This window comes from Vicugna pacos, chromosome 35 (genome assembly GCF_048564905.1).
Source record: "Vicugna pacos chromosome 35, VicPac4, whole genome shotgun sequence".
Lineage (NCBI taxonomy): Eukaryota > Metazoa > Chordata > Mammalia > Artiodactyla > Camelidae > Vicugna > Vicugna pacos.
This window is the reverse complement of record NC_133021.1, coordinates 28,120,695-28,147,182: the sequence shown is the minus strand read 5'-3', so window position 1 is coordinate 28,147,182 and position 26,488 is coordinate 28,120,695. Positions and strand designations below refer to the sequence as shown.

At 45.3% G+C, this 26,488-nt stretch overlaps 1 protein-coding gene, 1 non-coding gene and 1 pseudogene across 4 annotated transcripts in view; all 3 read right to left on the bottom strand.

Annotated features, from left to right (window-relative positions):
- The window catches only part of CAMK1D (calcium/calmodulin dependent protein kinase ID), a 341,195-nt gene that overhangs the window by 249,890 nt on the left and 64,817 nt on the right, over positions 1 to 26,488 (bottom strand). The window lies entirely within an intron of this gene.
- Positions 1 to 26,488, bottom strand: part of LOC102526196 (ubiquitin-associated protein 2-like) — a 63,891-nt pseudogene that overhangs the window by 2,061 nt on the left and 35,342 nt on the right.
- Positions 20,064 to 20,193, bottom strand: LOC116279858 (U6atac minor spliceosomal RNA). Its single transcript, XR_004189157.1, has one exon. It is a non-coding gene; the product is annotated as a U6atac minor spliceosomal RNA (small nuclear RNA).

Genomic DNA, 26,488 nt, shown 5'->3' with positions numbered 1-26,488 from the left:
GGAAGGGCTGATATTCCAATTCAAATTCAGAGGCAAGAAAAAGTCAATGTCCTAGTTCAAAGGCCAGCAGAATTCTATATCACAGATTATATGGTCTAACAGTTGAATATTGTAAATACACTTGTCTTACCTCTCAATAAAACAGTATTTTTCTATTAAAAAAAAATCCCTCTTATTGAAAGGAGGACCAGCCCTTTAGTTCTATTGTAGCCTTCAACTGATTGGGTAAGGCCCACTCACACTAGGGAGAGCAATCTGCTTTATTCAGTCTACTGATTTAAATATTAATCTGATCACAATGGTCTACAACAGAAACTAACAAAACACTGTAAATCAACTATACTTCAGGTAGCTCACAGCAAAAAAAAAAGTGACAATGAATATATATAAGTTCATGTGTAACTGAAAAATTGTTCTCTACACTGGAATTTGACACAACATTATAAAAATGACTATAACTCAATAAAAATGTTTTTAAAAAACTATGGTTCAGATAGATAGATAGGTAGGTAGATAGATAAATATTAATCTCATCCAAAAAACACCCTCATAGACACATACATGCAAGAGTAATGTTTGACCAAGTGTCTGGGCACTCCAAAGTCCAGTCAAGTCGATGCATGAAATTACCATCACAATGGTGACAGCTGTTTTCTGCAAGAGAGAATCCAGGAGCAGATGTTAGGGATCCATGCAAGGCTGAAGATCCTGGAGTGAACTCAGCCAACAGAGAGAAACCAGACTTCAGGGTGGAACACAGCCACGGGCCCCCAGGTGTGCAAGTGCCTTAGCATCAGGCCGTCTGTCCAGAGCCCCACACGGACACCAGGAGGACCCACCTGGGGTTGAACTCTGTTCCACTGTTAACAGTGTCATTACTAGAGGCAGTGACATACCCATATTGCTGTCTGGTGTTAAACCAAGCTAATCCACACAGGGCAAAAATAATATTACATCTTGGCATTTTGAACAATTTTCTTCAGAAAGGTCCAGGCTTCCTTTATCTGTGACCTTGCTTGGATCCCTGACTCGGAGACAGTATGACACCATCTGGTCACAGATAAAGAAGCTGAATTAGAGAGTCTGGGGTGGTGTGGTCAAGGTGACACCTGGCCATCACAACCCAAGCCCCTGCCTCCCCTCCCAGGATTCCTGCACAGCCCGGCCAACCGGCACCTTGACTTCCTCCAGCTTCCCCGGCTCCATCTGGCCAGCCCTACCCTGCCTTCACCGAGACAGAGGCTGGTGGGCCTCTCCCCCCAGCCTGGTGGGTTCATCACCACTGGCCTTTCTGGACTTGACCTGCTGGCTTCACCCCTGTGCTGCTGCCTGTCTCTACTTTTCCCCTATGTCAGGCAGACACTGGAGTAGAAGCAGCTCTAAAAACAGCACAGCATCCTCAAGAAGCCCTCCGGCTCCCAGGAGCCACCCCCAGGCCAGGCAGCCTCAGGCCCCAGCCATGTTTCAGCTCCAGGGGGACCAGCGAGGCAGCCACGACCCCGAAGCCCCAACGCCGAGCCCTCCCCTCAGCTCCGTCTCACTCACTGACTGCATGCATCGGCTTTAGCCACATTTGCTAAAAATACACCTCGCTCCTCTGTTACACTTACTAATACATTCTATTTCAGGCCTGTTTGCATTCTTGCTTAGAAATACCCGTATGGGTAGCAGTGAGAACGTGTAGAATGTTCGAGCATTTCCTTCAGGAAGGCTCCTCCCTGCTCTGCTCTGCTCAGCACACAAATCTGCAGAGCAAATCCTTCTGCGCCCAATGGGAACTGGATAGAAAACCTCCCCACGCTGGATGGGAACTGGGGATACACAAGGAAGATCTGGGGTCAGAGGAGAAAGGAAAGGGCCAATAAGGAAACAGGTTCAGCTGCTGGCCCACCAGTGAAGTTCCATCCACACTTCCTCCTGCTCACACCTGCCCCCCACGGGCACATGCCCGGTCCCCAGAGTCACGGTCAGCCCAGAGGCAGTGGCAGAATGGCCTCTCCACTGGAGCCACATGACACACGTTAGGAACCAGGAGAACGTCTCAGAAAGGCACAAACCAGGCTGGACTCCACCAGCCATCCCTTGGAAGCTGTTTTCCACGTCTGAGGCCCAGAGAAATCATTCTTTCCACCGCACAGTGCTCCCCTTGGATGAGCTCATCCTCCCCGGCACCAACATCCCTCCGTACTGGCTTCCCTTGGCCGTCCTGGAAGAGCTCCCTGACTTTCCTGGCATTTCCTAGAACTCGGGCTCTCTCCTCCAATTACTTGGGGGACAATGAAAGCACTCCATCTCTGATCTGTGCCTTCTGGGATGCAAGAGGGAGAAGCCGTGTGTGGCCACTTTTCAAAGGTCTTAATTCCTGCCTCCTTCTTGTTTTACCTTAGGATCTTCCTTTTTCCCAACACATATTTAATACATTTTCCTTTTCTTGGAGGTGAAACACCAAAGGAAACAGTGACCGGGTGTTGCTGGCTGCAGAGAAGGGACTCTCGCAGAGGGGACCCCAGAACAGGGAGGCGGCCACCTGGGGGGAGCCGGTGCTCAGCACACAGCTGGGTCCACACTGATGTCTTTCTGATTACAATGCTTGTGGGCAACAGATACGTGGCTGAGCACAGCCGGACGCATTCAGAATGCCAGCTCCACCCTGCCCTTCCCAGGTCTCAGACCTTGGCTGGGTGCTCCAGCCTGAGCTTGGAGCGGGCATTCCCCAGTCACAGAATCAGATCTCTAAAAAAAAAAAAAGAAAAGAAAAGAAAAGAAAACATTTTCAAATAAAAGCCTGAGACCGAATGATGGCCCCTCAACCAAGACAGACTGGAGTCGCCCAAGGTCTGGAACTAGGGGGGCACTGCCAGCCCCACACACACCGGAAGTGGCCCAGCAGAGATGGCTAATGGCAGGAAGGAGGCAAGGAACCCAGCCAGAAATTATCATAATGAAGGGTCATGAGAAAGAAAGGAATAGGAAGCTAAGGGTATTCCTCTAACTGCATTATCTCTTGCACTCTTCGCTAGCACCATGATCTGGCCCGGGAAATGATTATTAACAACCCTCACACAGGCGATCCTAACATCTGAAAATTTCCTGAATCCCAGCGATAGCAGAATCTTATTTATCTAGGCTCGATTCCATCCTTAGTAACAGAAAGCCCTGGTATAAACAGAGCACCATCACGGCGCCCCATTGGTGAATTCAGATGACCAAAATTAGCCTTATCTCCTCGCAGTCTATCTTCAGGTGCTGCCGTTGAATTTGATTCCATCCGCGGAACAAAAGACAGTCACAATCACGAGCTGTTTATCATGCACGCCGCGCAGGCTTGGCTCGGAAGCAGGCAGAGATGCAGATACGTGTGTAATAGACACACGCATATGGAAAAAACCCACTAACACTGAGAAGTTTCCCAGACCTCATCCCTTTTCATTTTCTCTGCAAATCCTCTGAATAGCTCATCCTGCACACTGTAGCTGCCGAGACAGAAGAAATCCTATTATTCCAACTTTTTTTCCTTGAGCCTGAGGAGAATAGGGACCGTGGCCGGGGAGATTTTTTCAGCAGGAAAAACGTTATTTCTCCATTTAGCTACCAGGTGGTACAAAGGAAGTAGGAATGTCGGTGAGCTGACCTCAAGGCCCCCGCAAGTGGTCCCCACACGCCCATCCAGCTCTGAACATGACTTGGAAGAAATCCCTTATTCCCTCCGAATCCCACCCCCCTGCCCCATCACCTCACTGTGAGTGCATTCTGTGGACCACAGGGGCAGGGGGGGTGGAGAGAAGCAGGGAGAGCGAGCAGGAGCAGGCGATCCCAGTTCACCTCCCTCTCTTCAGAGAGATGCTAAAAGGATTAAAGAGGTAATTATTGCTTCTGGAGCTCTTCAGCTATAAGATGCTCTATAAATACCAATAACCACCCTCTCAAGAGAAAACACGTTTCATTACAGTGGAGGTAAACGCTGCAGCAGCCTGCAAGGAAGACGGGTGCATCTGGAGGGATCTTCTGCTGTCCTGAGGGGACCCAGAGAAATCACCCAGCAGACCCACACAGCATCCTGCTCCCATGGAGACCAGAGCTCCCTGCCTGCTGGCATCTGACATGCCTATCCAAGTTTATGTGTCCATCCAGTGCACACTTACTAGGCACCCAGTGTCTGCCCAGTACAGCCCTGTGATTAAGCACATGGGCTCTGGAGTGAGGCTGCCCAGTGGGAATCCTGGCTCTGCCCACTGGCCAGTTGTCTGACCTCAGCCAAGTCCCTTAACCTCTGTGCAGCGAGGACATGGAGGTCCTCACTCCGAACATGGGGATGATAACGGAAGCCACTTCACCAGGTCCCGGTGAGGATTCAAGGGTTCATCTGTGTCCAGTGGTCAGACCGCTGTCTGACATGCAGTGAGGACCAGAGAAGGGACCTTACTTATCAAATGTACGGGTGGACAGTATTTTATTTCTTGACTGTTTTAAATTAGACAATTGTAGCATTAAAATCAAGAGGGAAGGAAGGATGTAGCAGAGAAGTGGACCTAGCACTTACCCACGTGTGGAAAACAGAGAAGATGAGGTCCCTAACTGGGAGCCTCCAGAGCCCCAACCGTGAAGGGTGGTCGGTGTTTTTATCTTCAGCTGCCAGGAAGTGGCATCTGAAGGCAGTAGGAGGAAGAGCGTCATCCCAGATGCTGTTCAGAACGGTCGGCTCACAGTCATCACAAAGTCATCACTACTGTTTGAAGTTCTGTACTGGCAATGCCCTGTCTCGGCTCTTGCCCCTGCCCCTTCCCCTTGCCTCGTTACCTCCCTCAAGCCTGCCAGGATCTCACCAAAAAGAGAAAGAGCATCCACCTGAATCTCTGACCGGGAAGACCTGAGTCCATCCACCCTGGGCAGTGAGCAGCCGTCCCTCCACCACAGGTGCCTGAGGTGCACTTCCCACCAAGCAAAGGGCACACCTGCTGTCGGACACACCCTGGTGTGACTCCCTGTCCCGCCACCACTTAGCCGGATGGCGGCGAGCAGTGGTTCCCAAAGTGCGGTCCCTACACCAGCAGCAGCCGCCCCCGGGGACTTGCTAGCCATGCAACTTCTGCTCCCTCACAGACTTGCTGTATGAGAAACTCTGGGGATGGGGACCAGCAGCCTGGTGTAAACACCATCCTGGGATTCTGATGCCTGCTCAGGTTTGAGAACCACTGGCTTCAAGACAGTTCCTTAACTTTTTCTGGGTCACAGATTTCTCAACCAGCAAAGGGGGTTAACAGCACTCACTCATGAGGTTAAAATGTAAGAATGAAATGAGACAACACCTGTCAAGCCCTGGGTAAGGTGCCCCAAATCTGGCAGACACGCCACACACGGCACCTATTGTTGCTACTAGCAGTGTCAGTGGGGCAACTCACAAAACAGCAGTAGCTCAGAGACAGCCAGAGACCGACCAGAATCCATGGCAGCCCTGCTTTTCAGGGAAGCGGTTTAAAGGACATTCCAAGGAGAGAAGCTAGGGGAACTGGTAGGTACACTGGACCTTGTCCAAGGTCAGCCGAGGTCCCCTAGGATCCTGGGGCCACTAATCTGCGCCACCTGTGATTTATGGAGGTTCCCACAAACTCTGATCTCTCAAGCATCTTGGGGGTTAGGAATCCCAGAAATTAAAAATATTCCCCATTTTATTGTTAAAATAAGGATAATGTGAGTTTTGAGAAAATGCCTCCAGAGGGAGAACTAGAGGTGTCTGAGTTCAAACACCAGTATTTATAATGTATCGTGCTCTGAATCGCTGACGGGTATTTTTAGTAGGGAACAGCGGTAAGAATCCTGTCCAGGCTGACAGTGTCCGGAATCCACGAGCTAAGGGCAGAGCGTGAGGGAAGAAGTTCATCCTGGATTAAACACCACCATTACCTGAAACAACTCTGGCAGAGGTTGCGAGGGCCCCTGAACAGCGTAATGCACAGGACGCTTGTCAATATCTTGTCCCCTCTGGCATCTGACAGTTGGCTGCTCCCACCTCCCTCCATCGCCCCCTTTGCCTCCCAACCCACACCTGTCCCAGCTGTCCTGTCATCACCCTGACCTCCCTTCCACTCTCCTCTGTGGCTCCTCCCCCAGCTCATGCACCTGCCCCGCCTCTTGCCTCCTGTTCCAGCCCATCTGCTGAAATCCCATTCCCAGGGGAGTCTGGAGTCTGTGCTGTGCATATGAAGATAGCGGAATGGGGAAGTCACAGGTCAGGTGCCATCTTGGAGCCACCTTGGTTTCACTGTCCCCTATACTGGATGCAACAGTGGACAAAGAGACTGGTCTCCTGTCTTTGGTCTTCTCTTCTTGTGCCCTTTTTCTCTCTATCAATCTCCTCCTCCTCCATACTGGGATGACCTCCCTGGCTACCTCCAGCCCCGGGTTAGTCCTTAGCACTGGAACTTCATATCCCACCACCTGCTTAGTAACCTCCACCTGGATGTTACACCAGCATCTTGAGATCAAGATATCCAAAAGTAAACCCATCATCCTTCCCACTACATCCATTATGACTCACCCCAAATTCAACTTCAGACTAGGGCACAAAAATTCAGGTGCAAAAACTTACAACATTCCATATCAAATGACTCTCCTAAGTTTCATCTGTCATCTTTGAAATCAAGCAAGAGACTATTAACCTTCATGTCAGAGTTCCAAAAGAAAAAAAATCCTCACATAATAAGAGAAATTTCTGTAAAGAAATATAACCATCTTCTTTGAAAAGGAATCTAAATTTACACTAACGATAATGTATCTTTGGTTCATTTTCTAATCACATTATACAGGTGTGCTGTAATAATCCCTACCCTGCAGATCACCTGCGGGCCCATGGAACGTCTTCCTCTATTTCAGAGAGGCCCAAAAGAGACACATTATCTGTCATCTCTCAATACCCTCCCCATCTGTTAGTCCTGCCAGTTAATAGGACCGTGTGGTCGCCCAAGCTAGAAATTTGGGATTCCCTCCGGACTCTTTTCTCTTCCTCGTGCCCCACCATGAAGTGCAAACCCATGAATGTCCCTATTTCTACTTCCCAGACTGTGCCCAGATCAGCACTGCTGTCCCTGTGCCTGTCCCGGTACCCCACCTCCACCAGCACCTCCATAGCTGAGCGACATCCTCACCTCCTGCCTGGAATTTATCAGTGAGCGCTGCCTGTGTAATGTCCACTATGTCTCCTATTTCATAAAAGTAGGGAGGAGAGTCCATTCTAAACCACACTCCTCCTGCAATCTGCCTCTAATATTACATTAAATGTGATTCAGCGTGGTAGGGGAGGAAGCGGGAGAAGGAGGCAAATTCCATGCCCATAAACACAACTTTATTTTAGTTCTCAAATTCAAACCCCATGACCCAAAAGAACTGACTGCAGGGAACTGAGCAGATATCTGATATATGTTCACAGTAGCACGGGTCACAACAGCCAAAAGATGGAAGCAACCCAAGTGCCTGTTGACGGACGAATGGAGCAACAAAATGTGGTCTCACCATCCGGCGCAATACTATTCGGCCTTGTTGACACATGCTACAACGTGGATGATCCTTGAGGACATTGTAAGTGAAACAAGCCAGACACAACAAGATAAATACAATATGATTCCATGTATAGGAAGTACCTACAGTGGTCAAATTCACAAACACAGAGAGTAGGATGGTGCTTGCCAGGGGCTGGAGGGTGGGGGTTGGGGGTTGGGAAATGGGGAGTTGTTCTGTAGGTACAGTTTCAGTTTTGGAAGATCAAAAGAGACCTGGAGATGGATGGTGGTGATGGTTCCACAACAGTGTGAATGTACTCAATGCCAATGAACTTGTGTCTCCAGCTTCACCTACGCTGTTCCTTCTACTCCACGCTGACCTGGCAAGCTCTTCACAGGGTGTCACTTCACCCATGATGGCTTTCCTGAATCCCAGACAGAGACAGACTTATGCCCACTTTCCTCTGTGTTTCCAACAGCCCTCGCCCACCATCAAAGCAATGCGTGTCGTGGACACATGTCTGCTTACCTGGCCCTCTCGGTAAGGAACAGAGGGCTCCTGGGAGGCAGGGGCTGCTCATGCGGCCTCGAGCAGAGGGCCTGGCACACAGAAGATGCCCAATGATGGATGGACGGATGGATGCTGAGCATAGAAAGAGAGAGCCTGATACCAGGCATGACGGGAGAGGATGAAAGAGACAGGCAGGACTAAAGGCAGGAGGTCTCATCCGGGAGAAGCATGTGCTCCAGGGAAAGGAAGAGAAGCAAGGTTTTGTATCTCAGGAAGGAAGAAATCAAAGGACATGAGGGGCTGAGCAATCTGAGACATTGCGCACAGAGTATCTGAGGCCCACGGGTCTCACCAGGGCCCAAGTCATCGATGCACGTGATAAATCCAGACATGAACACAAACAAATGATGGGGGTCTGCATGGATAGCGTCTGCATCTCAAAACGCCCTCACACCTCAGAAAACTGAGTGAAGCCCCCCACTCGCCATGCACTGGGCAAAGGAGAAGGATAAAATGGGCAGAGACATCTCCGATGAAATGGAGACTCGCAGCCAAGCTCAGAAACGTGGCTTTCTCAACATGTCTCTCCTTGTTGGGCCAGCAGTAAAGGAGGAAACCTGAGATCCATTCAGCAGGTGGAGAGATGGGTGGAGAACTCAAGCTGGGGCGGAGGGTGGCAGGGGTTCCTTGGTTCTCAGAAACTTATGAGCTGACGTACCCTCGGCCAGCACCCTGGCGGCTGGGACAGCGCCTGGCCTTGAACCGTCAGGTTTTTGGTTGCTGAGCTCTAATCAAAGACCCAGGACACGCTTCACAGGGTCACCTGAAAGCTAAAGCCGGCCCCACACCAGCCACTGAAAACGGAGCTCACCACCTTGAATGAGATGCTGTTTCCAGTTAGATGTCAACACTGGGACGTGTGAGCTCAGGCCCCAAAGTCAACATGAAAGGGAATCCAACCAGGAGCCCCATCTGCACCCAGACACACTGATGCGGACCCGGGCTAATTCCCCCTCCTCAAGAGCAGCAAGCCCGCACCCCACCACCGCAGGGAGCACGCGCAGCGGCAGAGTCCCGTGATCAATGACAGCTCAGCCTCCAGCTTCTGATCGACAATCCCCGAAGAGGAAGCAGAACTAAAAATAGACACGTGGGAAAACACACAAGGATGGAAGGAAGAAAGGGAGCAAAAGAGGAAGATGAGAGGGTACTAGTGGTCCCCTGACTGCAAGAGGGCGAGTCAACCCTGGCTACACACACACACACGCACACGCACATGCACATCTACCCACATGCACACACACACACACGTACATCACATACATACACACTATACACACATACTTACAGATGTACACACACATATACACACATCACACACATACACACACAGGGGCCCCGTTTAGTATAGAGGCAGCAGGGCACTGGGCTATCTATGACACACACTCAAGCAAAGACGGAGTTTCTTGGGATTCAAAACATATACATAGCATTTGGGGGGAAAGACTTACAGTATGCAAAAATGCCCAGACATGTCATTTAACGAGAAATGGAAGAAACAACATATAATATGAAAGTGATTGTGTTAACTAGTTATGCATAAAAAAGCCTGGAAAACACATAAAAAATTTAACAGTAGTTATTTTTGAGAGGCAGGAGATCACAGTTGATTTTTATATTCTTCTTCAAGTCTTTGTATATTATACAAAGCGGGGGAAAGCACATTTGCCTTAATTCACAAAAGCAAGCTTCTAGGTACTACATAGAAAGCCACGGTTTTCAAAAGCATTAGAGGAAATCATTATGAAACCTGGGAGGCAAATGTCGCCCTCGAGGCCTACTTGTTTATATAATAATGGACATTTTGAGACAATCTGAAAAACCTAATTATTTAGTTGCTTACTAATATGTGAACATTTGGAACCACTGAGACATATCTTTGAATACAAAGAAAAACCCAAAGCAATCAAGCAGAAATTCACCATCCTTTTTCTGGTATTCAGCCATTTATTTGAATACCAGAATGTGCCCTGAATAAAATGTTTAATACTTCAGAAGAAGAATAACCTAGTAAACCAAAAAAGTGAGAGCAGAGGAAAAAATCTGCCAGGAAGAACAAGGCTCAGCGAGAACTGATTATATACAAAAGCTTAAAAGAATAACTTAACACATGCGTTTCCCAAATCCCTTGAAAGGGTCATTTTAACTACATCGATCTCCAAGTGAAATCTAACATTATTCTTTTCAGAAGCTGCAAATTTAAAAATTGGGTTCTGAAAACCTTATTAAATAATATTACACTATGTTCGCAAAAGCATTTTATGATATTAGGTTTTCCTGGGAAAAAAAGTTCTCGGGGTTACCACAGGGTAGACTGTTGATTATGCAATTATTTAAGAATTAGTAATTCCCTGTAAAAGGTGTGTCTTTTATTTTCCAAATCTATAGCAGAGGGTGGCAAACCAAATAAGGGAGTATTATGCAAATGCCGCCTTCCTTGGCTGTATCTAAGCGAAGGCAGGGAATGTACTGCTGGCGGCCTGCACACCCCAGAGGGAAAGAGTTAATTCCATGCTAGTTACTTGCACAGGCTGAAATGCAGACATTTCTAAGCCTAGCTATGCCAAGGGGAGAGTGGGGGGAACCTCTATTCTGTAACCTAGAATGCTGGATTTAGCTCAGGAATATAAAAATGCTGGATGGTTCTTCTCTCCCTATATAGAAACAAGGCCACGTCCCCACTTCAGAGAAGCCCCCTGAGGGTCAGTGGGGCAGTGACATCATCAAGGGTCCCAGGAAGATAACCAGCTCTTTGTCCTACCCGACACCGCTCCCGCCTCTCCTCTACCCACCTCCTCTGTGTCATGGGAGCTGCAGGTCCTCCTTCCCTCCGAATCTCTCCCTGTGGAGAAGCTGACTTCATTTCCATCAGCATTAAGGACCCACCTTTCCAGGGCAGGATGCTGTGCGGGCTGCTGAGGGCAGGGGAGATTTGGGACTAGGAAGAGGCTGCCAAGTAATAGACAGAAAGAGGCACCACCAGAATGTAAACTGATGCAGTCACCATGGAAGACAGAACAGAGATTCCCTACAGAACTAAAAATTGAGTTACCATACGATCCAGCAACCCCACTTCTGGGTATACATCTGGAGAAACCTTTAATTCAAAAAGCACCTAGATGTCCATTCATAAACATAGAAAACAAACTTATGATTACCAGGGGTGAAAGGGGGTGGGAAGGGATAAATTGGGAGTTCAAGATTTGCAGATGCTAACTACTATATACAAAATGGATAAACAACAAGGTCCTACTATATAGCACAGGGAACTATATTCAATATCTTGTAGTAAACCTATAAGGAAAATGAATATGAAAAGGATCATATGTATATATATGTATGACTGAAACATGATGCTATACACCAGAAACTGACACAACATTATAAACTGACTATACTTCAATTTAAAAATACAAAAAGATACATGAACCCCAATGTTCACAGCAGCACTATTTACAAAAGCCAAAACATGGAAGTAATCTCAATGTCCATTGACAGATGACTGGATAAAGAACACCCTTATATATAATAGAATATTACTCAGCCATAAAAAAGAATGAAATAATGCCATTTGCAGCAACATGGATGGACCTAGAGATTATTGTACTAAGTAAAGTTAGACAGAGAAAGACTAATATCATGTGATGTCACTTGTATGCAGAATCTAAAATATGATACAAATGAACTTATGTACAAAACAGAAAGAGACTTACATACATAGAGAATAAATCTATATATACATAATGGAATATTACACACATATATAATGGAATATTACTCAGCCATAAAAAAGAATGAAATAATGCCATCTGCAGCAACATGGATGGACCTAGAGATTATTGTACTAAGTAAAGTTAGACAGAGAAAGACTAATATCATGTGATGTCACTTGTATGCAGAATCTAAAATATGATACAAATGAACTTATGTACAAAACAGAAAGAGACTTACATACATAGAGAATAAATCTACGGTTACCAAAGAGGGAAGAGGGGGAGGGATAAATTAGGAGTTTGGGATTGGCAGATACAAGCTATTATACATAAAATAGATAAACAATAAGGTCCTACTGTACAGCACAGGGAACAACATTCAATATCTTATAATAACCTATAATGAAAAAGAATACGAAAAAGAATATATATGTGTAACTGAATCACCTTGCTGTACACCAGAAACTAACACAACACTGTAAATCAACTATACTTCAATTAAAAAAAAAAAAAAAGAGGCACCACCAGTTATCCAGTACCTAATAGTTGCTTGCCTGATTCTGATAAGAAAAACGACCCCATGAAAGGAAAGCATGACAAAGATAGAAGCTAATTCTCCTCAAACCTTCAATAAATTCTGGCTCAGAAGGTGTAGGGTGTAGTCTGGGATTTGGGTGCAGACCAGACCTGGAGCCCCTGCAAACCTAAAGTATCACACGTGTTCCTGCCACGTGGGCTGGAGGTTGGAGGGAAAAGGCGAAGGCACAGGGAGGAGGGGCGCTGGCTCATCCCTGGAAAATGCCAAAGTTCCCTCCTTGCCTTTGGGCTGCCAGACTGTCTTCTTCTATTCTGAGCCCTACAAGGCCCTGGGAAAGCCTGTCCTCCCCAACTAGGGACCCCCAACCCCAGTCATCCCACACTCGGCTCTCCTCTGCATCTGGGAACCAGCCTCTTCCCAGCACACGTCCACAAAGTCTGGGTCTATCTTTGCCCCAGGAAGCCGACAACCTGGCTTTTATTCTCCTCGATCACACTTCCTCATTTGGAAATCACTTGAAAAAAACCGTATTTGAATAAAATCAGCAGATCCTCTGAATGACATGGATGGACAGTATCCAAGCCATGATATTGTGCTATAGTTTTATAAGATGTTGCCACTGGGAGGAACTAGGTAAAAGGTACCCGAGATGTCTCTGTATTATTCATAATATACATAATTCCTGTATTCATGTAAATCAACAATCACTCCAATTAAAATGTCCAGGGGCAAGGGTGTAGCTCAAGTGGTAGAGCACATGCTTAGCATGCCTGAGGTCCTGGGTTCAACCCCCAGTACCGCCTCTAAAAATAAATAAACCTAATCACCCTTCCCCCATCAAAAAATAATAATAAATAAAATACAATAATGAACAAATAAAATTATAAAATAAAATGTCCATTAAAGATAATCCAAAGAACACATTTTATACACTTCATGTGAATAGAGACCAACCAAGAGGTCATCCAACTTACAGACACACTGAGCCTGGCGGCCATCCACACTGTCACTCACTTTTCAGCAAATACATAAGTCAGCGCTCAGAAACCATGCCAGGCATTACGACATCTGTCTCAGCTGATGTTCACAGAAAATGAACAGTCATGAGAGAAAAATCACTGAGGAAGCCCTTGTGTGACTGACGATTCCATACTTTTAAACAGAGGTGGAAATATTTACACACCCATTAAATGCCCACACTGTTCAGTTTGGGACCTGGCTCCAGGAACAATTCATCAGTTACCAGAGCTCCAACTGTCAAGAAAACTGGGGTTCCCAAGCACCACCTTGGACTACTTACAACACGCTTAAAGATGCTAGCATCCCTTTATGCCTTCTGCTCCTTGCATATTTAAGAGTAAGTTTTTTAAGTGGCCGGGAGACAGAGGAGCTAGTACTTCATTTGCTTCAAAATGAGTTCTCAAAACACTGTGTGCTTCAAGATATCTTCGCATTTCTTTGTATCATCTTCAATTTCCCTATTCAATGTTTTACAGTTTCCAAAGTATAGGTAATCTCCTTGGTTACGTTTATTTCTAGGTATTTTGTTCTTTTTGATGCAATGGAAACATTTATGTCCGTTGTAAAATTCTGGTTTTTGAAGTGGAAAAAAAAGTGAATGAAAGGCTGAAAATGGCAAAATATCCTCCTTTCTTATGGGTGAGTTGTATTCCATTACATGTATATGCTGCATCTTCTTTATCTATTCATTTATTGATGTGCACTTACGATGCTTCCATATCTTGGCAATTATAAATAATGTTACTGTTAATAGTGGTGTATGTGTATCTTTTTGAATTCTTATTTTGTGGTTGGCTTTATTCCTCTGATAACTATGTAAGTTTAAAAAGCTAAAGTTCTAGACATTCTTAGAGACAATGAACAGTACATATATGTGAACTCAAAAAAAAAGTGCAGAATATTGTGTATATGTATTTGTATGCAATACATTGTTTATGTGCAGCCAAACTGTAGCAATTCTACCTAATAAAGCTGAAAACTGAAAAAACAACAATGACACTGTGTGCTGTGTAGCCAGAAAGCTCCAAATCTCTTAAACAAGCAAAAAGCACCTTGGCCATGACAACTGTCATTTAACACGTCGCTTTGTTTGGCAGCTACCATTTGCCTAGACGAGATGTAGCTCTCAACTCCTTTCAACAGCCCTTCAGGGCTACCGTGGTGACATTCGTCTAACTCAGAAGGACCAAAGACACAGTCCCAAGGGACAGAGCTTTAAAGGACTGACCATCTTCCTTGGCTTATCTATTTGCTTGTACGTATCAAAAGGTTTTTTTTATAGTCAGTTTACAATAATGTGTCAACTTCCAGTACACAGCATCACGTTTCAGTCATACATATACATACATGGATTCCTTTTAATATTCTTTTTCATTATAGGTTACTACAAGATACTGAACATAGTTCCTCCATGCTATGAAGCAGAAACTTGCTGTTTATCTATTTCATATATAGCAGTTAGTATCTGCAAATCTCAGACTCCCAATTTATCCCTTCATACCCCCGTAACCCCCTGGTAACCATAAGTTTGTTTTCTATGTCTGTGAGTCTGTTTCTGTTCTGCAAATAAGTTCGTGTCTTTATTTTCTAGGTTCCACATCTCTTATTTGCTTCTTACGATCTGTACCGATAGTTTTATATGAAGAAGCTGAAACCAACTCTTTCAAATATTTATCAATCCTTGGTTATTCAAGAATTGATGTTTCAAGATGATTTTAGCCTTTTTTCCAGCCTCCTTCTATCTTTCAGGACATTTTACCACATTTCTACCAGGGAGCAGGGAATAGTTTACGAGAGAGAACAGGTCTTGAGTCAGAGAGGTAAAGTTACAGCTCGGCTCCGCGATCCATGGGCGGCCTTGCATTTAGCCTCCCTGAACCTCTGTCTCTTCATCTGTAACATGGGGTAACACCCACAGTGCAGGGCCAAAGGGATGATTAAATGCAACCACCTGAAGAGAATATGGGGTGTTGCTCCAAATGTTATCCCTTTTGTCAAAAGTAGTTTTGAAAATAGGATCCGATCAACAAAAACCAGAAACTAACAGCCAACGTGACATTTTAGGATTATCAGAGAATGTTAATGAATCCCTGGACGCACGGCTGACAGAGCACTGTCCATGGTGAGCAGCTGCCTCAGAAATGCCCAGGTGAGCAGGAGGATTTCTTTTTTATTTTTATGTATCTGGGTTGGTAAAGAAATGCCGCGCTGGTGTCTTATCCTTCGATTAGAAATCCCCCACTAGAGCTCAGCATGTAACTAACCCACAGAAGGATACGTACTTTCTGGGTGTGCCGTCATTGAATTTCCGCATCACGGCTGCACACGCAAATGCAGAGTTGAGGGCTGATTTCTATCCCCTGCCTGACGTCCATGATGACTGGGAAACAGTGTGCTGTTCAACCTTCTGCTGAAGAGACCTTCCTTAGAACCATATATAAGAGGCCAGAGTTCAAAGAATCTGAAATATGACAAAGCAGATTTGGAGGAAAGATACTGACCTATCCTTTCTGATTTGTCTGCCATTAGCCATTAACATGAAACTTCTCAAATTATAGTATGAGTGCCAGGGCGTAGGTAAAGCCACAAGATTACAAAGGTGCACTTTCCTGCAGCATCAGTGTCCTCGGGGAGAGTCTGTGGATCGTGCAGAGATGGCTGCACTCGTGTGTTTACGACTCCCTGCACCAGAGAGCACTCGGGGTGGGGGAAAGGTTGGGAAGCACTACGGAGGGTGAGGGGAAAACACCAATGTACTGAACACCCACCTGCCAAGATCTGCGCTCGGTGTCTGCACACTGATCTCAGTTCATTTCTTACTTAGTCATTCAATGATCCTGGGAAGATGAGGAGGGAACAGCCAGGGACTTTAATGATTGTTTTCACATACATTTTAACTAGGTTTTCAGAACCCAGCTCAGCATCTATATCACATCCTTTGAGTCTCGGGCTCGAGGTGAGAAAAAAGCACCAGGAACTTGGCAGTGAAAACACACCAGTGGCAAGCTCAGACGTGAGAAAACTGGTAGATGTAGATACAGATGTGCTGGCGAGGTATGAATTCTTGTGGTTTACCTTAAAAGGTCTACTTTTGAATATAAACAAATGATCAAATTTACTAATCAGCTCTAATAAGCACCAACACATGATACATTTATATATATGTATATATAAAATTATAATATTATATCAAATCTATATCTATTTAATTCTTAGAGTTTATTTTCATTCCCTAACCCAATTAATCAGGAAATAAGTTTGCTCCCGACACGAACTCCAGCCAGTTTGTGCGGCAGAATTTGGCCAAGGGATGCACCTTCTTTAACGTAATGCTCACTTCTTCTCCCCAGTCCAGCCAGAATGTTCCTTGTCTATGCTGCTGTTCAGTGCTGCCCTCTGAGTTACTCTCACCAACACGAGAGGACCCCACTACCTTAGCTGGTTAGAAACAAAAGCTCCCTGAATCAAATCAGCCCCTTGGGTCTGTTTTGTCCGTCCTTTGACCCCTCTCCTTTCTACGAACACATATGACAGGTATCTTAGGTAGTGAGTGCCCATGAAACATACAAGCGTCAACTCTATTTTTATTGGCCTTAACTATCATATTTTACACCCATCCTGCTGGGCTGCCTTGAGACTCTCACAAGTATGGTCAAGTGTTTATCAGCAGTTTAAAAAACTCTTAACAGGCCAGAAATACAAACTGTCCATTCAGTAAAACATGCCCATAAAAGAATCATTTACTTTTCATGATCATTTACTTTTTATGACATAACCAGAATTGGGCAAAACACTAAAACCACTGTGAACACACACTCATCTTCTTTCACTGACTCACAAAGGAGCTAAGGAGCTTGCTGTGTGCAGAAGATGTAAGACGTGTTGGATGGGAGTATTCGGAGGAAGTAGCTACCAAAAGTGTATACTACTCAGGAAACGGAGATGCTCTCAGGAGAAGCAGTCTTTGGTTTCTGTGACAAGCAACAAACCTCTTCCTCCAAAGATGCAGTGGCACAGCAATTCGGTCTCCACTCGGTGCCGCTAGCCTTCTATTAGGAGCGTGTATCAACTACCATCGAAGAGAAAGAATGCCTAAAATAATCGTGGCAGATTTCACAGGCTGGTGCACTGCTCTGGGGTACGCTTACTTTAAGAACATCTCTCGTTAAACTGCTGCCCCAAAGAGCAAAAGGCATTAGAGAATCAGCCCACTTCCGTTGAATTTCTCCATCGCCCTATCTCACCTTTGCATCCTTGTCATTCTTATCGCCTCATCGAAAATAAAATTCACAAAGAAAACACAACTTAGCAAGCACCGGATGCGTATCCTCGTAGTTCCCAGACTCCTCGCGTTATCCCTGAGCACAGCCACTAGAGCACGGTGCCTCACTGCTAGTGATGGAGAATGTGAGCAGTCCCTCCATCGTGCATGAGCTCTAGCGACTCCCCCAGCCAAGCCCGGTGATGCTCCCGCACGTTCCGGTAAGGCCAGAACACGTGGCAGAGCGTAAGGGCTCATGCACTCACAGCCTCTCCTTTCCTTTATCTCCCAGGAAGCAAAGACCACGTTCTCTGAGGTCACCCTGAGATTCCGAGAGAACAGACCTGACAAAGCTCTGAAACAGCCAGTCCTCAAAGACAGCCCAAGTCTGCTCAGCAATAAATAACAGGGAGATAAAACAGCAAGCTTCCATCATCACTTCTTTGTGCATTTCCGAGGATGATGGTGGATTCTGGGGCCCCTGGACATTTCAACACTACTCTTCAGAACGGAGTTTATCATGATTATGACATAAGGTTCTGTATTACTCGGCACATTTTTGAACCCTGAGTCTGATTTCTGGTGCTTTTGTAACTAACTCACCCAACCTAAGATTGTTTGTGAATATGCTGGCTCCAGATAGATGTATATTTTGGACTTTGGTTGCCAGGAAAATTTCAGACTCCCAAGACTGGCTGTCAGTCTTTGGTTATTCCTTCTTATCTGAGCAAGACTCAAGTTGTTGTAGCACTGGAGATGCAAGAAACACTCTGACCATCAGACTTTCTTGTGCCTTTGATCTCTGCTCGTCAAGTTTCACCAAAATTGAACTGAACCCAAAGAAACCCAAAGAACCCAGAGAAAAATTTCTCTTTGAAAAAGTAATTTTATCACAGAAACTGCAAAATATATATATTAACCTTTCATCTGATTCAGAAACTATGAAAGGGAAATCTGCCAGTAAAAGAAAATAAGGTAAAAAAAAAAAAAGAACACAGAAAATATATGTTTCAAATGTCTGTATTATCTACTGTGGAAATATCTCCACGGTAGTTTCAGACAATGATTGTCATGAAGATAAACAGAATGTGAGCTATGTGGTACGTGTGTGTTTCAACTCTCTATAGTTAACGCGTCACAGTACAGGGGTGAATTACATTTAACCTCTTTTTGAATGGAAAAGCAAATGATAGACTTGTCATAGTAATATCTTATCTGTTTGATAAACTGGGTTAGTGTCACAAATCATATAGATCACAGTATCCCCACTACAGCCCTCCTGTTGTGAAAACAAACCACGACGGTCAAATCAACTTTTTATTTATTCATCTAAATTCAGGTCTGCTGCCAACACAGCAGTAGGCTGGGTGACAGCGACTGCTGGAATGTGTTTACTTCTTATTTGAAACTTAAGTGATATTGATCTTATGGTAAAATGAAATCCTGACTGCTACGGCAAAAGATTAAGAGTGGGAGTTTACCCCCACTTTTTTATCCTGTGTGCAAGAATATTGTTCACGGAGACACAGGAATACAGATCAGCAGTGACCCCCACCTTCTGATGTCAGCATGGGCTTCTTTCACCCACTTCCCTGGACCCCTGCAACAGGAACCTTCTCTCCCTCCATCCTCACCTGCTTGTTGTCTGTTTGCTCCTTCAAGAATGCCCTTCTGAAAGCTTGGACCTTAAGGCACCACTGACAGCATCTAAAATAGCGCCTGGCACGTCGGATTGGCAGACTGACTCAGGGAGCATGTGTGGATGGAATGACTGAATGTACTGACTTAGCTTCTGAGAAAGGAAACGGAGTGGATGGCCTCAGCCCTTTACGATGCACTCAACCGGCTTCACCTCCTGCCACCTACCTTTGTTCCAGTTCAGCGCCACAGGGCATGCCCAGACAGGTTCACTTTCGCTGGCTGGTGGTTTTGTGCGTCATTCAAAAAGTCAACACATTAGAAAAAGACACACACAGGAGTCATTCCTCTATTCTCAATCGCTCTCTTCCCCTCTGCCTGCTCCAGATGCACAACTGTGTCAGTTCCCTGTTTGCCCACATAGCATTTCTTTATGCAAAAAGAAGCAAACGCACCTATAAATTTTCATATCCCACTCTTTCTTACATAAAGGTAGTGTACTCCATACACTGCTCTCCACCTTGCTTCTTGCACTTGGCAATGTACCTGAACATCACCCTACATCAGTACATAGCTCTCCCTCACTCTCTTTTAACAACTGCCCGACATTCCACTGTACACGTACACTGTCCTTTAACCACTCCCTTATTGACTGATGGATACCTGGTGGCTTTGATGTTCTGGTGTGATATACAAAGCTTTGGTGATAATCAGGTACAAATGTCATTTCGTTACACGTGCAGGTGTGGGCATGGGAAAGATTCCAGGACAGGACTGCACATCAGTAACGGAGGTTCATACTGTCAGATTCCCCTCCTGGAGGGTTGTTAAAAAACACTGGTAGGTGACTGTAAAGACATGATGACATCTTAAATGTATGTGTGTGGTGTTGGTCCCTAAAATTTTTCCCACTCTTCTCAAGGGGAGTGCTAACCACATTCTTCACTTTCATTAAACCTAGACTATTTTAAAATTTAAGTCAACGCAGCCTCCCCTGCTGGTGGTCAGAGATCAGTATTCCTCTTCTACATCCATCCATCATTTCTCTAGGAGAACAGAATTTCCCTCTAGCAACCTATTAGAGGAAAACAGGCCCTCTAAAACAGCCCTGAAAGCCTAGTTAATACGGGGGAAATGAAATTTTTATAAGAGTATTCAGGGATTCTAAATCAGCAGCAAATATTTTTTTCATCACAACACCCAAAATGACATGGAAAGAAAAACACAAGTGAATATTTAAAAACCTTATTCATTCCAATTCAGAGGGGACTCTCCCCTCAAACAAGTTTATATTCTCAGAGGTTTTAGTAATTCATGATTTTTTTTTCACAGCAAGAATCTCAAATTAGAAAATGATGCCTATTTGCAGAATTAATGAAAAGGTCCTTTTCCCACCCCTTCTACAGAAGCCATGAGGGAACAACACACTTTCACGTGAGAATCTCGGCGTTCAGGAAACTGACCCTCTGGTTTAGGACATTTATTATAGCCAAGGAGCACAAAAGCAATGATCTGCTTTTGCACCAGCATCGTTTGCTAAACATACACATACTTGTCCAAATTCATTCCTTTGTGTGATACACAGTTGACCCTTGAACAACACGGCGGTTAGGGGCGCCAGCCCTCCTGGAAGCCGAAAATCCGAGTATAATTTGCAGTGGGCCCTCCATACCTTTTGGTTCCTCCATATCCACAGTTCTGCAACCTAAAAGATCCACAGATCAACCAACCGCAGACGGTGCAATGCCGTCGTCCTTAAGCTGAAAAAAACCTGCATGTAAGTGGACCCACCCAGTACATAACTCCATGCTGCTCAAGGGTCAGCTGGACTTTCGTACGATGCCTTCACTTGGCATGGACAGGATGATATTAAATTAAATGCTAATTTAAGCTTCGATTCCAGAGACAGCTAGTCAACCTGCATCAGTAGCTCACACTCCACCCACCATAACAGGCACAAGGACCGTCTTAGCTGGTTTATTCACACCAGTTCCAACCTGGAAATAAACAAGTGTCCACCGAGGATAGAATGGCATCCAAATTTCACACAGTGGACCACCACATGGCAGTGGAGGAAAATGAACAATGTATATAAGCAACAACATGAATAAATCCCACAAAGTGTAAGCAGGATGCCAGCTTTCTGGAATTCAAATCAGGCAAAACTAACTTATGGTGACAGAGGTCAGAACGGTGATTACCTTTGGGCAGGGAGGTGTTGTTTCAACTGGGAAAAGGGGACCAGGGAGCCTTCTAGGGTGCTTGTAATGTTCTACGTCTTGATCTAGGGGGTCAGTACAAGGGTTAAAAATTTTTGAGATTTGTGAACTTTACGGTATGCAAATTCTATCGGAGCTGGTCAGCTAGCATCCTAACCAAGCAGTCCTTACTCTGGGAGTGGCAACTAGAAACACCTGGGCTATTACATTCGAGTAATGCTAGAGCCTCTACCAACCAGATCCTCAGAAATGATTTTTTTTTTCCTTGATGAAATTGGTAGTTTGTTAATTAGCATGATAAGTGTTAAGAATGGGGTAAAAAAAATTTTTAGGTCCTCCCTGTCCTGGTCCATACTCTGATTTCAGAATATGCCTGGAAACAAAGGATGGTTTCCTCTGCTTTGTGAAGGATCAGCAGCAAACACTGCCAGCCCCACCCCCCTGCTCCTCCTCCCCAGTCGATGGCACCAACTTTTCACAGCACCTGGATGGCGCATCTCAAACCTCTCCTTTGATGAAGGGACAATGGACACGTTGGGAAAGGAGAAGCCTCCCAAAGCAAGGGCTGCCTCAAGCCCCCACGTCTTTGCCTGGTTCCTGGGCCCCAGGGACAGAAGGTCCATCAGCCAGTGACACTGACTACCAGGACACTCAGGCATGGGCACCTCTCCTCCAGGTGCTGAAACGTGCAGAAAGCCTTAGCTCTCCATTCTTCTTCCTCTTGGCCCTGCCCACCAAACACACACACACACACACACAACCATCCTCAAGTCTCTCCCCACCCCACCCCCAAATGCAAACATGTGATTGGTATAGTCATTCATTCAACAGATATTCAGAGTTTGGGCAAAATCTGAAAGATGAGCATCTTTTAAAGATTTGTCTATTTCAAGAGTGCCTATTGTATGAATGACAGTATTTACTGAAACACACTCTCATCAGAACGTCTCTCGCTCACCTCAGTCAATTCATCACCGACGCTGAGATACAGGGAAGAATCCAGAAGGCACCCATGATGCTGGGGACCGGTCCCCAGGGCAAGGTAACTGTGAGAGGGAAGTCCTGCTGGCCCTTTCTCTGTGGCTGCCCCTCCTGGAGAAGGAGGAGGGCTGGCTGGGAGGGACAGAGGGTGGACACTCAGCCCCTTCCCCCTCGTACTCCTGGGAACCTGCTGGAAGCCCGCCTACTGCTTTTCTCCCCTAAGCTAGTGTGGCCCGATCCAGAGGTTCAGAATGAGGACGCCCTTTACTGCCACAGTCTGCGGCCCTCCGATTTAGCTTTTCTTGGCAATAAAGTTAATATTCGGGTCTCCATCTGGCTGAGTCCTCAGCCCTTCTTCACAGCTGGTCCAGAGCTCAGGTGGGAAAGGTTGTGTTCCTGGGCCCACACACGTCACAGGTGGCAGGTTTGGTAGGAAGATGAAGGAGCTGGGAAGAGGCTTTGCAGGGGCCCCTGAACAATGCAGAGAGCGTGCCCATCAGCAGGACCTCTGGGGCTGGAGCACTGATATCTGCTAGGCAGACAGTGTGTGACTTTTTCATTCTTTTGTTCTGGAACAATGAGCATTTCCTAGACAGGTAACCTGAGAGACCCAACATTTAGTCTCCTTGAATAAAACACCACAGTCTCAAATAACAAAACAAAATGAAGTCGGGGGAGGGATAAATTGAGTCTGGGATTAACAGATACACACTGTTGCATATAAAACAGATAAACAACAAGGACCCACTGTATAGCACAGGGAATTATGTTCAATAGCTCATAATAATCTATAATGGAAAATAATCTGAAAAAGAATATATATGTTATATATAAAAACTGAATCACTTTGCTGTACACCTGAAACTAACACAACACTGTAAATCAACTATACTTCAATTAAAAAAAAATCAAAAAGACGGTCAAAGTCCTTGAACAATTATGGAGCATATAAAGTACAAGTGAGAAACCTGCTGGGTGGAAAGCAAGTTACTGCCTCTTTCCCTAAATTGGCAGCGGTACAATTTACCTAAACAGTTTTAACGCTCAGTCTGCCAAACCTACAGGTTGACCCACAAGTCAACCCAACCTGCCTCAACCGATCCCATGAACCAAATCATTTGCAAATTTCCACCTCATCTTGCTATAGAGGCATAGTTTGTGTCTGTAAACTGTGACTCCTACTCCAGGAACAAGAGATGAAAGAACAAAATCAGAGCAGCACTCCCTAAAGGTATTAAACCTAAAACCATGAGCCTTCGAGATCATTTAGTTAGTCCTACGTCCTTGTTCCTCATACGAAGCAACTGTAGTAACATAAAGTAAATTCAGTATATGGCCTGACCATACCTGGGGAAATCGAATATGAACTGGATATTAGAGGATCCTGAAAAATTATTGTGTTAGTGGTGATCATGCTATTTTGATTATATGGGAAAACATTTTTCCTTCTTTCCTTTCTTTCTTGGGGGAACTGGAGGGTGGATATCCATACTAAGTATTGTAAAGGGTGGAATGTCAAGATACCTTTTTTATTGAGATATAATAGACACATAAAACTGTGTAAGTTTACGGTGGACCATATGCTGATTTGACACACTTACATACTGCAGTATGATTACACTGCAGGCTTAACCAAACCTCCATGACATCACGTAATTACCATTTCTTTCTTGTGGCGAGAACATTTATGATCTAGTATCTTAGCAGCTTTCAAGCATCTAATATGTATGTTAACTACTGTCACCCTGCTGTGCGTTAGATCCCCAGAACTTATTCTTCTTCTAACTTCAAGTCTGTATTCTTTAATCAACATCTCCCCAGTTTCCCCACCCCTCAGCCCCTGGTAACCACAAGTCTACTCTCTGCTTCTACAAGTTCAGCTTTTTTAGATTTCACAAGTAAGTGATATCACACAGTATTTGTCTTCCTCTGTCTGAATTATCTCACTTAGTATAATGAGCTCAAGGTCTACCCATGTTCTTGCAAATGGCAGGATTTCCTTTCTTCTCTTGGCTGGATAATATTCCATTTTATACGTTGATGAACACTTAGCTTGTTTCCATGTCTTAGTTAATCTGAATAATGCTGCAATAAGATATCTTAAATATACTTTAAAATACCTTAGCATTTTTTTTCACAAATGGAGATAGTTAAGTAAGTAAATGAATGAATGAATAGCTGCCCTGACCCAGGGTACGCACAGCTGGTTAACGGGGCAGGAGCTGGCTACCCGCCAAGCATCCTTCCTCTAATGATTCACAAGGGACCCTTTACTGTGTTTTATACCCTCAACACCTGAGCAGCTACCCAAGGTGACTGCAGTCTGTCAGAAGGTCATTCAGGTTCTGCCCACTCAGCTTTGGAGGGACTCTGCATGCTTCAAATTAGTGTGGCAAACTGGGCTTGGATGAGCTGAGAAAGTTACCAGAGCGGCCTTCTTCTCAGATCCAGATGACCGAGTGATGGCCAAATAGTCACGAACACTGGTCTGGGTGGAAATTTGTCCCGAGTTTCCAAGACCCTATCAGTGGACCAAGAGACTAGACTCTCTTGTGCCATAAGAACAAAACCTAACAGAATTAGTGTAAAATCATACATAATAACCAGGAGCTGCTTCCCACGTACCAAGGGCTGTTCTAAGTGGTTCACAAGAATGATCTCAGCTAATCACTGCAACATTCAAAGAGATTACTGTCTCCGTCATGCATGAAGTGACCGGAGCACAGAGTTTAAGAAACTTGCCAAGGCCACAGAGCCCGCAGGGCCAGCGCCACCACTGGGATGACTGTGCCACACGGCCTCCTGGCCGCACTCCGTTTCCACACAGTCGTGCCCCAAGTTTCTCCCTGGGAGAAATGGTCCAGGGACACGTCTCATTGTCCTTAAAAACAGCACAAAAGAATGCAAACAAAAGGTAAACGAGAAACACAAAGTTCACCGCACGGGCCAAAACAAGATGTTCGACGTCAGAAAAATCTTTCACTTTGTTTTTCTCATGAAAAATTCAAACCATTCAAGTGCTGCCTAACTGTCTTCTCCAAACGAATCTGGGCTAGACATCCAGGCAGCTCTGCAATTTCTCCTTAGAGAACTCTCTCTGGAGGCAGCAGAGGCCCGGGCTGCCCGCTCAGACCCTCGTCCCGACGGGATGGGAAGGCGCCAGGCATTTCCTTTAAGGGCTCTGGGCACGTTCCTGCAGACAAGTCTTCACACTCACACAGGAAAAAAAGGAGGATGCAGTGCACCTTCCAATACCTTCTCTAGGGCTTCCAGGACTGACAATGACTTTGAATGAATCTCCATAATTAAATTACTACGTTAACATTATGCCTTCAGAGTTAAAAGGACAAGACTTAAAAAAAAAATCAGATTGAAACAACCAATCCAAGAAAAGCTGAGGTGTCTTATAATGAAATTGGGGACGATTCCCTGTTGGAATGGTCCCTAGCCCCGTTCCTGAGCCCTTTGCCTCCACCAGTCCAACAGGAGTGTAAGTTAAGGGTGTCTCATGCAATCTTAGACATCACAGAATCCTCAAAGGACTTCAAAGTCAAATGGAGACACAGCACAGGTAGGCTCCGAAAGCACAGAGGGAGAGGCTGACCAAAAAGCCGATCAACAAGAACCGAGCGTTCGAACTCCAGTGGGTTCAGTAACTCCTGGCATGGACGTTTCTGCGAAGGGCCTTGGCCACCAAAAGAAAAAGGATTCATGTCTTGGCTACTGTCCCTATTTGAAAACCTGAGTTTCCTCCGATCTTAGACTGAATGAGCACGGGCAAAACCGAGGCAAAGAGGCCATATTTCTATCTGCAATAGAAACGAACACTGGTATCTACAAGCGACAAGGACCTCTCACACAGAACCAGCCTCCTCTCACTAGCTGGGAACTTCTTGTTCCTTCCCCAAATTTATTATTGTTAAAATTAGTATTTGACATTCACCAAATGCCAACAGCAGGCCTCTATCTGCTATTATGACTCCATCATTTGCTCACCTCTGAACTGACTTTCAAAACATTGTTAACTCGGTCCCAGAAAACAACCGTCAGGCAT